The following is a 15,065-nucleotide window of genomic DNA, read 5'->3' as shown; positions in this document are numbered from 1 at the left end:
GTTGTTGAATGAATGAATGATGTTTTGGTATCTGGTCCCTGGCCAGCCCTCAGGGAGTGTTGTGCCAGTGACGCCTTTTCCCAGCTGTGACACTGATGATGAGCGCCTCTTTCCAACTTTGCTTAAAATCTGCAGTGATGGGAATATTTATACCACAGGAATCGGTAAACGTGACAAATCAGGGCTTTGATTTTTCTTTTTTGGAAAGCAGTTTACCAGTACACCACTTTTAATCTCTGAAGAAGCTCTTTGCTCAAAGATCTTTGGGACACTGGGAGCCCAAGCAGCACTACCTCTGGGCCCTGATGACAAAATCTGATCCTGAGTTAGAAACGGAAGTATTCTGTTTGGAGCAAAGCTTGGTTTGGGTGCTGTGAGACCTAAAGGGAAGACACCTCCATCTGGCCTTGAGGGTTTGCAGCTTTGGGCGGGTGGGGACTTAACCCCACAGGAGAGGGTGAGCTCTGGAAGCACCAGGTGAAGGAGCCGCACTGGTCACACTTGCGGCTACTCTTTCATGCAACTTGCGGAAAGCAGTTATTACTGAGGTGGGGGGAGAAAAGGAACTCACAGGGGCTCCAGAAATATTGGGGGAGACTCAGAGGGCCTGAGGCTTGATAGATGGGGGTTTACTAGGCAGAAATATTGTATACTTATTTGTATGACCAAATTTGCACCCTCTGACCGGTGGGACTAGAGCTAGCCCAGTTTGGAAGGACATGGGCACTCAGAGGCTGGTTCTTGTATCTGAGCTGCCAGCTTTTAGTACACAGAGCTGGGGCTGTGGTTCTCTGACTCAGGGAGTAGAAGAGCTACTCAAGGGCTTATTAGAAACACAGACTCAGCACTACCACCTCTGGCCTCCTCCATCTGATTTAGTAAAGCTCCGCAAACTGCATTTTTAGCAAATGATCTAGGTGGTCTGTAGACAACATGTTAAGAAGCACTGTACTTTAACCTGCACCCCGTCAGGAAAAGGATCAGAGTTTACTCCCCTCCAGATCCCCTAGAGGGTCCACTGTCTTCGGGGACCCACTTGGGTAAACACTGAGTTGGAAGAGCCATTCCTCTCTCCCCTAGTCACTGACTTTTGTCTGCCACCTGCCTTAAGCCCAGGTGGCTTCAGAGAAAGGGAACCTCTCATCTGACCCTTCTGCCCCAGATTGTTGACCTCCCCACCCCTGCCTCCAGCGAGGAAGAAGCTAGGCCAGGGGGTAAAAGGGCGATGCTGTAACAAGCTCGGAGACACGGTTTCCAGAAACCAAACAGCAGCTGTTTTCATGCCTTTCCAGTCACACCAGGAAGTTTCAATTTCCTCCTCTTGCAGGCTCATAAACATTTGGCGTTCGGTTTCTGTGTTTTCTGCAACTGCCGGAAGCTACCTTCGCCATTCCGGGCGGGGGCGCAGTGCACGCCCAGGTGCGGAGGGCTGTCCTGCGGGCGCCCGGAGCGGGCGCCGCCGCCGCGTCTCCGTCTGCGCGCAGCAGAAATGAAGCCTTCCGGGGCCTCTCCTTGCCACCCAGAGCCGGCCTGCCTTCCTCTGTACGTGCAGAGACGGGGAAACAGTTCTTTAGACCGCTCCGCTGCCCCTTCCCCTGAGCTGGTGCTGGGAGTGGGGCAAGCTCGGCGCTGAGGAGGACCCGGGCGCCACCTGCCGTCCAACGCGCCTAAGCGACGGGAGTGTGAACGCACCAAGTTGCTTTGCAATTCCCTGGCCTCCCCAGGATTCAAGTCAAAGAGACGGAAGTGCACCAAACACCAAGGGAGTGGATTTACTGAACTTCTTCCCTGTACCCGACAGGTAGGTGTACATCTGAGTCCCTTTCTGGAGAGCTTTGGGACTAGTGAGGAAGGTCAGATTCAGACTGCATTTTTCTCCCTGGGCTTTACAGAGGCGTGCCAGGGACTTCACAAAACTATGGGATAAATGTGGGGCATCTCCTGGAGCGCCAGTTTTATGGGGTGAGACAAGAATTAAAACACTTTTAATATAAAACTAGAATTTTAAGATAAACAAGGGACTTGAAAGAAATTTTCCTCTCCCTATAGCCACTTGCAATTGACCTCCCCAGACATTCTGGGTTCTGCATTCACTCTCTCCTGCTGTTAGGGATTTTTTAGTGGGAAAAGCTGAGAAGCTCTAGATAAAGAAACAGGAGCTGTTGAAGAAGCAGTGGAAAGTGCAGTTAGGTAAGCCTTGACTACATGGAGGCCTCCAGGGAGAAGGTGAGGCAGGGGCATCCAGGAAGACTGCTGAGGACGGGGAGCTGCAGCCCACCTGGAAGGATTTGGGAAGGCAAAGTGGAGGGGAAGGGAGGGGAGAGGAAGGGAGGGTATTCCTAGAGGGAGAGACAACAGAAACACAACCTAGCTGGTCCCCACTGTCAGTGGAAAAAGTGGGCGGCGTGGCTGTGGTGTTTTGGAGGCCTCTGAAAGCACAGCAGGAAATATTCTTTAAATTGATAATCTGTTGAGAGTGTGAAGACAAAGGCAACCTCATACAGTGCTAAGGGGTGATCTTAGTGCAGACATTTTGGAGGACAGCTTGGCAATATCTGAAATATTTCAAGTAAACATTCCTTCAGCAGAGCATTTGTAGGCCTCTGACCCACAGGGAGACTCTTACAAGCCCCCAGGGATGTACAAGGATGTTTACTGCAGCTTTGTCTGTAGAAGGGAAAAATGGAAATGATGCAACTGTCCATCCAGAGAAAAACGCTTAGATAGATTATGCACATCCCTGCTGTGAAATGCAATGTGGTGGTTAGCAAGAATGAGGTCCCTGGCTGTATACTGACATAGAAAACCTCTAAAATGAGGTGGACACTATGGAAAAGGCAGATTACATGACCATATATATAGTTTCATTCCATTTACGTACATTTTAAAGCTGTATGTTTGAATGTATGATTCTCAGCCGGAAATGGGAATGAGAGTATGTACTAGGGAAAAAAAGAGGAACAGAGAAGGTCTTCTCTTTTTATTTCATATATTCCCTATCTTGGCTTTTTTGTATATAGAAAATATATATATATATTCCTAAAGTACTCTAAGGTTTTTTTTTTAATTGTGGTCAAATACACATAACATAAAATTTACCGTCTTACCTATTTTTAAGTGTACAGTTCAGTGGTGTTAAATATATTTACATTTCACACTGTTGTGCACCAATCTCCAGAACTTTTTCATCTTGCAAAACTGAAACTTGGTCAACAACAGTTCATCCACCCTCCACCTCCCTGCCCCTGCCCCTGGCAACCACCATTCTACTTTCTGTTTCCATGAGTTTGACTAGTCTAGATACCGCATGTACAGTATTTGTCTTTTTGTGATTGGCTCATTTCACCTGCCATAATGTTCATTTTGTAGCATATGTCAGAGTTTCCTTTTTTTAAGGCTGAATAATACTCCTTTGTATGTATATACCACACTTTGTTTATCCATTCATTCATCGATGAACATGTGGGTTGCTTCCATCTTTTGGCTTTTGTGAATAATGCTGCTATGGACATGGGTGTATAAATACCTCTTCAAGACCCAGCTTTCAATTCTTTTACATATATATATCCATAAATGGAATTGCTGAATCATCTGGTAATTCTAATTTCTTGAAGAACTGCCATACTGTTTTCCATAGCAACTGCACCATTTTACATTCCCACTAACAGTGCCCAAGGGTTCCAATTTCTCCACATCTTCACCAACAGTTGTTATTTTCTGGTTTTTCTTTCTTTTTTAAATAGTAACCATCTGAATGGGTATGAGGTGATATCTCATTGTGGTTTTGATTTGCATTTTCCTAATGGTTAGTGATGCTGAGGATCTTTTCACATGCTTGTTATCCATTTGTATATCTTCTTTGGAGAAATATCTATTCAAGTCCTTTGCCCATTTTTAAATTAAATTATTTTTTATTGTAGAGTTTCAAGTAAGTTTTTTTTAATATAAATTTATTTATTTTTTAATTTACTTATTTTTGGCTGCGTTGGGTTTTTGTTGCTGTGCACGGGCTTTCTCTCTAGTTGCGGTAAGCGAGGGCTACTCTTCGTTGCGGTGCACGGGCTTCTCATGCGGTGGCTTCTCTTGTTGCAGAGCATGGGCTCTAGGAGCGTGGGCTTCAGTAGTTGCAGCACATGGGCTAGTAGTTGTGTCTCACAGGCTCTAGAGCACAGGCTCGGTAGTTGTGGCACACAGGCTTAGTTGCTTCGTGGCATGTGGGATCTTCCCAGACCAGGGCTCGAACCCGTGTCCCCTGCATTGGCAGGCGGATTCTTAACCACTGCGCCACCAGGGAAGCCCCTCAAGTAAGTTTTTAAGTCAGTTTTATTGGGGTATAATTTATATAAAATAAAACTCACTCTTGGGGGAGATAAACTAGGAGTTTGGGATTAACATATACACACTACTATGTATAAAATAGATAACAAGGACCTACTGTATAGCACAGGGAACTATGTTCAATGCATTGTAATAACCTATAATGGAACAGAGTCTGGAAAGGAATATATATATATATATATGTGTGTGTGTGTGTGTGTATATATATATATATATATATATATATATGAGTCACTTTGCTGTACACCTGAAGCTAACACAACATTGTAAATTAACTATACTTCAATTTTTTTTAAATGGTTTAAAAAAATTTTTTAACTCTTTTTTTAAGAGTATGGTCTGATAAATTTTGACAAACGTATGCATTCGTGTAACCAATATTAAAATCAAGATGTAGAAGATTTTCAACACTCCCCAAATTTCTCTCATGCGCCTATGCAGTCAATCTCTTCCCACTTTCAGTCCTAGAAACCACTGATCTTCCCTACAGTTTTCCCCAGTGTCATACAGATGAAATCCTCCCTGGAGGAACTAAATATGGGAAACCTGAGTCTTAGTCGCCTCATCACACCCCGTGTCTCTCTTCTTTTTTTGAATTTTATTTAATTTTTTATACAGCAGGTTGTTATTAGTTATCTATTTTATACATATTAGTGTATATATGTCAGTCCCAATCTCCCAATACATCACACCGCCACAACCCTACGCTGCTTCCCCTCCTTGGTGTCCAGACCCTGTGTCTCTCAGAGTGGGATCTTGTGAGCTGTTTGGAGGTCTTTCTAGCATCTGAAACACAAAACTTTTTCATATGTATATAACCTTCTGTATCTGGCTTTGTCCACTTAGCATTATGCTTTTCATTCATGATTTGCATGTATCAGTAATTCATTTCTTTTTTATTGATGAGTGGCATTCCATTGTATGGATAAACCACAATTTGTTTATTAATTCCCCAGTTTATGGACATTGGGTTGTTTCCAGTTTGGGGGTATTATTAATAAAACTACTGTAAACATTTGCCTACAAGTCTTTGTGTGTGAATGTATGTCTGTTTTCCTTTCTTTTGGGTAGATACCTAGCAGTGAGATTGCTGAGTTGTATGGTAACTTTATCAAAACTGCCAAACTGTTTTCCGAAATTGCTGTACCATTTGCATTCCTGCCAAGAATGTGTGAGATTTCTAGAAGCTCCACATCCTCACCAACATCTGGTATTGTTAGTCCTTTCAAATTTAGTCATTCTAGTAGGTATATAGTTTCCCTTGTGGCTTTAATTTGCACTTCCCTAATGACTAATGATATTGAACATCTTTTTTGTGTTATTTGCCCACTGTACATCTTCTTTGGTCATGTGTCCAAATCTTTTACTCATTCTTATTGTTTTTTTAAATCTTCTTATTCATTTTTAAGAGCTCTTTATATATCTTAGGCCCAATTCTTTTAATATATACGTGCTTTGCAAATATTTTCTCCCAGTTTGTCTTGTCTTTTCATTTCCTTAACAGCGTTCATGCTTTTTATTGTCCTATAAGTAAATTTTGAATTTAAGAATCAAGCAAACCCGGCAGACAGCTCTGCATGGTTGATGAGGCTTTTGGGGAGGAAAAGTTGGTCTTTGAGCAAAGGAATGCAGAGAAAGGAAAAATTTGTCCTTCTTCATTGGGAGGACTGAATGGAAAAGAGAAAAGACAATTGCTCCAGGTTCAAGCAATGTCCAAAGCTTCATTGGCTGACTCTGCTCTGCAAGCAGAGTGAAGGTGGAGCTCCCCGACAGGATGAAATAATGACATGAATAAATGTGTAACTGCAGACAGGGGTGTTAAAAAGGCAAGATACACAGTGCTCTGGCAGCTGAGGACCAGCCCCCTGGCCTGGTGGGGGGTGGCTTTCCTGAGGAAATGAAGCCTGAGCTAAGCTTTGAAAGGGTGGGAAAGGGAGCATTCCAGGCAGAGGGAACAGCCCATGCTCTGGCAAGAGGATGCTTTCTGAAAGGCCGGGGTTCATGGTGCTGATTGAAAGGCAGACAGGGACCAGACCATGCAGGGTCTGGAGGACTTTAGGTGGGTTTTTTTGTCTTCATCCTAAGAGATTGGGATCAAAAAAGTGGGTGATGTGATCAGATGTGCATTTTGGAAAGATTAATTTGGCTGTTGAGTGGAGAATTAATTAGAGAAGAAATGGAGAATTAGTGTTCCATCAAAGTTAGTTAGTTAGTCAGTCCATCTCTCTAAAATGGCCAAAATTAAAACAACAACAACAACAACAAAAAACCCAGAAAGTAACATGTGATGACAATGATATGGAGAAACTGGAACCATTGTACATTGCTGGTGGGAATGTAAAATGGTACAGCCCCTATGGAAAACAGATTGGCAGTTACTCAGTAACTTAAACATAGAATGACCATTTGACCTGACAATTCCACTCCTAGGTATATACCCAAAAGAATTGAAAACAGGGACTCAAACAAAAACTTGTACATGAATGTTCATAGCAGCACTATTCACAATAGGCAAAAGGTGGAAGTAACCCAAATGTATATCAGCTGATGAATGGATAAACAAAATGTGGTATATCCATACAATGGAATATTATTCAGCCATAAAAAGGAATGAAAAGTACTAATACATGCTGCAACATGGATGAACCTTAAAAACATCATGCTAAGTGAAAGAAGCCAGATACAAAAGGCCAGATGTATGATTCCATTTATATAAAATATCTAGAGTCAGCAAATCCATAGAGACAGAAATCAGATTAGTGGTTGCCAGGGCTAGGAGAGGAGGAAATGGGGAATGACTGATAATGGGTACAGGGAGGCCTTTGGGGTGATGAAAGTGTTCTGGAACTAGATAGTGGTGATGGTTGCACAAAATTGTGAATATACTAAATGTCACTAATAGTAAATTTCATGTTATGTGTATTTTACTATAATAAAAAATTTTAGTTTGTCCTCATATCCCCTCATCTATGCAAGAAGGAAGTTGATTTCATTACATGCTTCTGGTCCTAACTTTTTAAGATGCCATAACTGCTCAGCTAGTGTACGTTGCTCTCTGACCACCCACAGGATGACTTAAGTAAAACACTGAATAGGCAATAATATTAGACCATAAAATGAGAAAGTACTCTTTTCAGTGTCTTTTAGTCCTTCCCATTACGTCAAATTGAAAGTCTGACTTTGATACTAGTAAAGCCCTAACACCCCTCTAACACTTTCTCTCAACCTCTGTCTCTCTCTCTTCCTCCCCCCTCTCTTGTTTAAGTACAGAGAAAGCACACCTCAGGCGCAGCCCTTTAGATAGGCAGCCTCAGAGCTCAATTTTAATCATATTGTTTTGTTTTCATTGTATTTACTTTTGTTGAAAACTTCTCTTTGGAGCAAGTGGCACTAGTATTTCAACTGTGCAGATTACCTAAAATTTTTCTTTTAAAATAGATTTTAGGGCTTCCCTGGTGGTGCAGTGGTTGAGAGTCCGCCTGCCGATGCAGGGGACATGGGTTCGTGCCCCGGTCCGGGAAGATCCCACATGCCGCGGAGCGGCTGGGCCCGTGAGCCATGGCCGCTGAGCCTGCGCATCCGGAGCCTGTGCTCCACAACGGGAGAGGCCACAACAGTGAGAGGCCCGCGTACCGCAAAAAAAAAAAAAAAAAAAAATTATTAAGTGGGGAAATTATTTTTAAATATGTATTTTATAATAATAGAGGACCACAGAAATAGCAAAAATCATGGTGTGGCTATGCTAATGACTGAAGTCTGGGAAACAGTGCAGTGTTCAATTACTGCTGCTACTTCTCAGGATCTAGAGGCCATCAAACCCGTGTAAATTATGGGCTGTGGACAAAGTTCTGGCTAAGACTCGGCTAGTACCAGCCCTCACCCATCTCCCACCCTGTCACTGTGTCACTGTGATGGAGCAAGGGGAGTGAGCCAGGGAGGCCTGTGGCTTGGAAATTAAAGCTGAGGAGACAGGAACTGGCTTCTCATCCAAGGCCCTTGAAGCTGACCTTGAGGGTAACTGGGGACTCAGCTGTGACTCCCTCACAGAAATCCTCAGCAGGGGAAGGGATGGATGAATGGTGAAAAGAATCAATCAACCTGATCAGACTCACTGCTTCTCAAACCCCACCTCATCCTCCCGAAGTGAGAGGATCTGTTAGAAACAGGTCCTCATGAGTTGTGCTCACCCTGCTGGTCCCAGTTACCCTCACAAGAGGATGCTACTGGCAGAGTCCGTTCCTGTGAGAAGAGGTCATAATAGCTCTCCAGGCAGCCTCCACAAGCACTCAGACTTCTTCTCATCATTCATCCTATTCAAGGAGCCCCTCAGAGCAGGGTTTACTAAGAAGCCCCCAAATAAGTACTGTTTCTAAATCTAAGATCTAAAGGGCTGTTCATTTTAAGGTATAATAAAAGCAGCTCTCTGTGCTTTAGTTCTTAGAAAAATCTTCCTAGATAAAACATTTTGAGGAGTTTCCAATGTCCTTCAAACTGATGCCTTGAGAGCCCCAGGACTTTGGCATAGACAGCTGGGTTAAATAGCAAACCAGCTCTGTAGCTTCCTGAGGGGAGGGAGGATCTATAAGAAATGCTAAAACATCACTGGGATAAATTAGTGGACAAGTTAATTGGTCTCATTCCTGCTCTAAAAGGCAGTTCTTGATGGGGAGATTGTTTTTAGAATCCACTCTTTCCTAACATAGACCTAACTCTGTACAGTGCACGTGTTTGGTCAGAGTCAACAAAACATTGGTAATCATGGCAAAGAGTATGTTTCTTAAAGCTCTAGTTCTGCCTGTGCCTGGGAACATTCTCATACAAATGTTTCTTCTCCCTTTAAAAACAGAGTTTAAAAAAAAATAGGTATTCAAATGATGATTATGTTTTGGCTCAAAAGGTATCACAAATCAAGATATAACTTTGTACAACTCCCCAGCAGAACCCAGACAAAAGAAGAGCCTCCTTAACTGAACTCAGCTCCTAGAGTAGAAAAGTCCTGTTTACAAACTTGGAAGAGATGGGTGGTAGGAAGCTAAGGGACAAGACTGGAAGGTCAGGCATGGGAGGGGTCCTTGTTGAACCCCGGGACTGTTTGTATGTATCCATCAGCACATGGCCTCACAAGCAGCCCTGTCCTGGGACTCCCAGACACAGGAGGGGGAGACCCAAGTTCTACGCACTGATCAAGAAGGAGTGTTAAACTTTCGGTAAGAGACCTCCACCTAGAAAATAGGTCTCAATCTGTGGGTGTCTTCTGCCCTGAAGTCAGGCGAAAGAGGAGTGGAAGGTAGACAGTTGACGTTGCTTCCTGCTGTTCCTTTTTGTCCACACCAGAAAATAATTTGTTTTCTTCCTAAGTGCCTGGTGGTAAAGAGTGATTAATTCATTTGAAGCATGCAGGTGGGGTAGAACTAAAGTATGCTGAAAATAATTGAAGTTAGCCTCACAAAATCAGTGGGCACCTCACCAGAGGTGAAACTTTGAAACTAAATAATGGACCTGTTTATGAGGACTGGATAATTTGTTAAATAATCTTAATTTTGTACCCTTTAACCTACCTCCCCAAAAGTTGTCTGATTCAGAAAAATCACAAAAGAGAGTTAACAAGAGAATAAGTACATGGAACAATAAGAGATGCTCCCGTGGATTTTTTTCTTAGAACATTAATAGGCCCTACTGGGTGGTTAATCTATTTCTATGTGTTTTGGTTTGGTATTTTTTTTTTGACCGTGCCGCGTGGCTTGCGGGATCTTAGTTCCCTGACCAGGGATTGAACTCATGCCCCCTGCAGTGGGCGTGCAGTCCTAACCATTGGACTGCCAGGGAATTCCCTATGCATTTGTATTTGTAGAAAATCTGTTCATCCTCATCCCCACTAAACAAAATCTGAAGGGCAAAGTTTGACAATATACTTTTGGAGAGAATGTTGGCAAACATGTATAGTACTCCTGGGAATGGAAGTAAAGAAAACCTCTTAAGGAGGAAGACACTTCAACCACCCCTGAGCTAAGGAATTGCAAATGCCGACTGCCTCCTTAGTAAGAGGGGGAAGGAAGAAATAGAGAGTTTAAGCACAATGAAATATTTTGATAAATTGTCCTGCCCATATACTTACATAATGAAGTCAGAGTATTAGTCACCCCAGGCGGCCATAACAACATACCACAGTCTGGGTGCCTTAAATAACAGAAACTTATTTTCTCACAGTTCCAGAGGCTGGAAGTCTAAGCTCAAGGTGTTGGCAACGTAGGTTTCTCCAACACCTCTCTCCGTGGCTTACAGATGACTGCCTTCTCACCATGTCCTGACATGGCCTTTTCTCTGGCCTACGCATCCCTGGTGTCTCTCCCTCTGCTTATAAGGTCATCAGTCTTAATTGGAGTAGGACCCTACCATTACGATCTCATTTAACCTTTATTACCTCCTTATAGGCTCTATCTCCAAATATAGTCACATTGGGAGTTAGGGTTTTAATATATGAATTAGGGGGGAAACACAATTCAGTCCATTACAGTGTATGAAAATTTTCTGGAAGGCTACGCAGCAAACTGTTGCTAATATCACTTCCGGGGAGTGGTGCTGCGATTCCAATTTAGTCTTATTTCTTCTACCGACATTTTTTTCCTCCTACCTGAATTTTTTTAGTGATATTATTTTAACAGATGATGATAAGAGGATATTAATTGGAAGGGGTGCCAAATTTTAGCCTGCCCAGTACACTTACAGAGGCCCAGGCAGCCCTGAGTGTAGAGAGCCATGTGCCTCGCTTCTAGGCCCCATGGCTCGGGAAGCCTAGTTTGGAAGGCATTAGCATCCCAAGTGGTCCCCAGTCCATCAGTGCTGGGGAAAGGGATGTCCAAGGAAGGAAAGGACCAGGTGGGGAAATAGCGCCGTCCTGTTGACAAGACCATAGGCCAAGAGTACCACCCGTAGGGCCCCAGCTCTGATGGTAAAGGTCCAGCAGAGTGGCCACAGGAGCGGGGTTGAAGGGGTGTTTGGAGCGGGGTGGAAGGGGTATTCACAGCCCCCTACAACCACTCACTTCTCATCCCACATTCTTCCTGTGAAGTCAGCATTGCTGGCAGAAATAACATCTCAAGGGCTTGTGCAAGAAATCTGAGGAATAAATGAGAAGTTGCTTTCATCCCCTGAATTTATATAAACCTCCTAACTGCTTCCATGTCTGTGGTTGTTACCCACTAATTATTAGGTGTTTTGCCTCTGTCAGCATTTTCATAAACTGTTCCTTTCTGTGAGACATGATAAGCATTTAATCAAGGCTGAATTTGAGGCATGTGTACCAGAGGGAGGGGAGAAGGGTGAAGGGGGTAGGTGGGGGGTAGATGGGAATGGTGAGTGTGGTTTTGAAGCTGTGGGCCAATACGGAAGAAAGAGCACTGAACTGCGAGACACTGAAACAGAAATAGTAGCAACAGCTGCCTTTAACTCTGCACTTGAAATTGGGCCAGGCACTGCGTTAAGTTCTACGTATCGTCTGATCCTCACCAGAAAACCTTGGTGTTGCGCTTACAGAGTGAGAAGCTCAGAGACAGTCAGCCACCCGGCCAGCAAGAGCTGTGTGTCAGTGAGGGAGTTGGCTGCACCTAACAGAACACAAGTAGCAGTGGCTTGAGCAAGTCAGATTTTTTTCTGTCGTGTGAGAAGTCTGGGGGTAGGTGACCCAGGGTTAATGCGGCCGCTCCATACCATAAGGAGAGCCCCGTGTCCCTTCTAGCATTTGCCTGTACTGTCCTTCTAATGTGGACGCAATGTCTCTCTTCCAGGCAGGAAAAGGAAAGGGACACGGGCAAAAGGCACATATAGCTGACTCTGTCCCCCTTTTATCTAAGGAGATTTCCAGAAAGTCCCATCTCTGTGTGCTTCCACTGCATCAGGTGGCCATGTTTTTTGCAAGATGGCTGTTGTGTGCCTGATATTGTGCCAGCATTTACATATATTATTGTATTTACTCTTCATAATAGCCCTGTAAGGAAGGCCTTTTCAACCCCTGGGTTCTGGTTTTTTGGTTTTTTGTGTGTGGTACGCGGGCCTCTCACTGTTGTGGCCTCTCCTGTTGTGGAGCACAGGCTCCGGACGCGCAGGCTCAGCAGCCATGGCTCATGGGCCCAGCCGCTCCGAGGCATGTGGGATCTTCCCGGACCGGGGTACGAACCCGTGTCCCCTGCATCGGCAGGTGGACTCTCAACCACTGCGCCACCAGGGAAGCCCTGGGTTCTAGTTTTATCCCTGCTATTACCTAGCTAAGCAATCCTAAATAATCACTTTCTCTGGCCCCCAGTTTTCTCATCTGCTTTATGAAGGACTAGACTAGAGAAGGAGTTCTTAACTTAAGGTCTACAGAACCTTGTCGGGACCATGGATAAAATTCAGGGAGAAGGGTTGTGAATTTGGATGGGGAAAACTATTTCATTCCTATTTTCCCTAACCTCTACTTGAAATTTAGCATTTCCTTCTATTATGACTGTAGGCAACAGACCACAGTAATATTAGGAGAATCTGTGACTTTTTCACCAAAAGAAATCACAGATATTTTAGAGCATATTATAGTTGCATATTATAGTTGTTTCAGACATGTTAAGTTATCATTTATGTTTATCACTACCTCAAAATTATGGTAGTTATTAGACCTGCCATATTTAATGTGTTAATAAAGAGACATACATTTATATAGATCTACCTTACAGATTTTTTCTCATATTTTAGTAACTATATTTCAAAATAATTTATTTTCTTCATAATCCTGTATATTTTGCTTTATGCCTTTAAAAACATTTTCTAAGAAGGGGTCCATAGCCTTCAGCAGACTACCAAGGAGTACATGGAACAAATGAGACAAAGCTTCTGAAATATGAGATCTCTTTGTCCCTCTGGCTGTAAATGAAACTATGCCACTAGCTATCATGGTCATCCTGAACAAGACCCTTCAGCTCTCCATTTCCTTAGTTTTCTCTTCTGTAAGATGAGAATAATACTTGCCTTATCTAATTAAGAACTGCTAGGAGAACCAGAGAAATCTGCACGTGAGCACACACAGATGCAGAGCTTATGCCTTTTCAATTATGCACAGTCAACTTCTGAAGTACTAAGTAAATGATAAGGGTTATTAAATTATCCAACCTTAGACCTATTTCCCAGAGATGCTGGTGTTTTTCTATCACTTCTAGACAAGTGTCCTGAGACAGCCATATATTTTCCTAGTGCCAGAGTGGGATTGAACTAGTATAAAATTCAATAATAAAGGGGAAATTGCACCTTAAATGCACTCGGATGGAACTACTTATGAACACAAGGAGATAAAATGAGATTTCTCCAATGGGTCATATAACTCCATACCTTAGGCTCTGAAAAACTTAAGCCAATGTACCATGGTTAAAAGAAAAAATCATAGATCAGCCAGTCATTTCCTCTGTAATCTCTAAATACAGGGATAATTGGACAAATGACAGGAAAATTGAGAAAGTTGGTTTGTTTCATAATCTGTGCCTTTAAAATACCTGTGAATATTTATCAAATATTTATTCATCCAAGAAATCTGCTGAGGTGACCATAATTAATGTTTTTTTGTTTGCAGTACGCGGGCCTCTCCCGCCGCGGAGCACAGGCTCCGGACGCGCAGGCTCAGCGACCATGGCTCACGGGCCCAGCTGCTCCACGGCATGTGGGATCTTCCCGGACCGGGGCACGAACCCGTGTCCCCTGCTGCATCGGCAGGCGGACTCTCAACCACTGCGCCACCAGGGAAGCCCCCATAATTAATGTTTTAAATAGCAAAGTAAATATCTACAAATATCTTAACTTGCTAAATCATATTTTAGGAATGACCTCAAATTATGTTTGGGGTGTTACTTAGTGCTTTCACAGTCTTAAACTCAAAGACACAGGATACTGGGAGGTAGTCAGCTTGGCCAAGGAAGATGGTTCCTAAACAAGCTGGTATTTTGATTGGTTTCCCCAAGGATTCATGGAAATACTTTGGGATGTTTTTGTCGCAGAGGATGTCTGGTTTGCACAATGGAAGCTGCCCTTTTTTTCTGGCTTTGAGAAAATGTCAGTCTGATTCTGGTGTCTGAGCCTCATAGAGAAGAACCCAGCTAAAAGTTAGGATTAGGGGAAATTTTTATGCTACTAAAAACGAAAAAGAAAAGCCTACTTATATATATATATATATAAATAAAAACAGAGAATAAACCCTGGTTTTCTCATGATCCTAGTGAGAGATCATTCATTCATTCATTCATTTACTCATTCATTTGTTTACGAGTGTTCCTTGACCGCTTACATTTTGCAAGGCACTGTGCCAAGCACAACTGATGTGGACTTTGCCCTCCTGACACTTAAGACTAATGTCATTAACATTAAAAATTTTAAGAGACAGGCTCTGTTCTAGTATTTTACTTATGTTAATTCATTTATGCTTCCCAATCACCCTAGAAGGAAAATACTGTTACCCCATGTTACATTATAGATAAGGAATGGGGAGTTATATTATAGATAATGTTACATTATAGATAAGGAATGGGGAGTTTATTAAAGTTAAGGAGCTTGTCCAAGTTTACAGGACTAGTCGGGGGCTGAGCTGGGATTCAGTCTCAGCCAGTCTGATGCCACAATCCGTGCTCTAAAACAGCAATTGGCAAACTACAGTCACTGATGAAGTCCAGCCCAATGTCTGCTTTTGTAAATAAAGTTTTATTGGAACACACATG

General features: G+C 43.0%; 1 protein-coding gene across 1 annotated transcript in view; it reads left to right on the top strand.

The window, feature by feature from the left end:
- The first annotated feature begins 1,654 nt into the window (after nt 1-1,654).
- Nucleotides 1,655-15,065, top strand: part of TTC1 (tetratricopeptide repeat domain 1) — a 73,258-nt gene continuing 59,847 nt past the window's right edge. Inside the window, exon 1 of the mRNA XM_067732971.1 lies at nt 1,655-1,801. The gene's annotated coding sequence lies outside the window, so the exon portion shown is untranslated. The remainder of the gene's footprint in view (nt 1,802-15,065) is intronic.

Source organism: Pseudorca crassidens, chromosome 3 (genome assembly GCF_039906515.1).
Source record: "Pseudorca crassidens isolate mPseCra1 chromosome 3, mPseCra1.hap1, whole genome shotgun sequence".
NCBI classification, from domain to species: domain Eukaryota; kingdom Metazoa; phylum Chordata; class Mammalia; order Artiodactyla; family Delphinidae; genus Pseudorca; species Pseudorca crassidens.
This window is presented reverse-complemented; position numbering and strand designations above follow the sequence as displayed.